The following is a 1,394-nucleotide window of genomic DNA, read 5'->3' on the forward strand; positions in this document are numbered from 1 at the left end:
ATACCACTCCTCCCTCCTTTATAAAGCATGTCCGCCATTAAACATGTGAACCTTGAGCAGACTAGCATGTCTTGGTTCCATTATTTCTCTANCCGCCTAGGTTCCCTCTTTTCTTTCAGCCCAGGTTGCCTCCCAGGCTCGAACCCAGACATGTGAGCCTCTGGCCGGCTCACAAAGGATCACTAGTTNNGAAAATGCCTTATAGCTGGATCTCATGGAGGNATTTCCCCAACTGAAGCTCCTTTTTTTGTGGTAACTCCAGTTTGTGGCAAGTCGACACACAAAACTAGCCATAACAATACTCAGTGCAAATTTATCAAAACCTTCATTTATATATGTGTAGACAATAGGTAATGTGAAGCCCCTTTACCTCTTTAGTTTATTTCTCTGCCCCCACCTTTTCATGGGACAAGCAATGGCTTGCTAGGCATCTCACATAGTCTTCATATCCTCCTGCTTCATCCTTCCAAGTGTTGGGATTAGAGTAATGTGTCAAAATACCTGGACTGCAAAGCCCCTGATTCTCCCAGAGAAGCAGATTGCACCACAAGCCTAGAAATAATACTGCTGATCTAATGAGATATGTTATCTTTGTTGCAGTGGACAAAGAACAACTTTCCCTCTAATGACAGTTCTGAGTCCAAAACTACAGAGTCACATATGGCCTGGGAACAGGGTTGATCAGGAGGGGAAAATGAGTTCTTTGTCCTTTCAACCCTGTAATACAGGATAGGGAGAGCCTGGTTTTGCCTGGATTGGTTCTCCAAGAGCTCTCTATAATGGGCAATAGAGTGAGTGTAGGTCCTCTTAGGAAGAAGGATTTAATCCCAGATGATTATTTAGTAACTACATCAATTGGAATGGAAAAAAAAATCTTATTTCCTCTCTCAGTAACAGAATAATAAAGTACCACACACACGAGAGAAAGTCACAAGGTGTCAGTAAAGGCTCCCCAGAAGATTGATACATGTGTGTAGAGGAGAAGATGAAGACAGGATGGCAGCTGTGAGTCATGAAGCAGGGTTTCAAGATGCTCTAACTCTCCAAGCACTTAAGACCAAGGGCGAACCATCGTCTATACCAGACTATGGAACATCTTCCAAGGCCCTGTGGCAACAACTCTCCAGTGCACCCACTGTACCATGGTTCCAAGTTCACTTTAGTCATCTCCCTCCAGGAATAATCAAGAAAAATATGAAAACCAAGAAACACAGACACAAATGTGACAGACAAGCCACTGATACAAAGAACAATGACACATTCTTACAGCTAGCCTTTCAACACCTCTGTTCTGAGTCCTGGAGGTCTTGGAGTTTCAGTCAACACACCAAGATATTATACCCAAGTCACAGGGACCTCAATGACAACCAAGGATCTTTTTTTTTTTTTTTTTT

This window comes from Mus caroli, unplaced genomic scaffold (assembly GCF_900094665.2).
Source record: "Mus caroli unplaced genomic scaffold, CAROLI_EIJ_v1.1 scaffold_20266_1, whole genome shotgun sequence".
Lineage (NCBI taxonomy): Eukaryota > Metazoa > Chordata > Mammalia > Rodentia > Muridae > Mus > Mus caroli.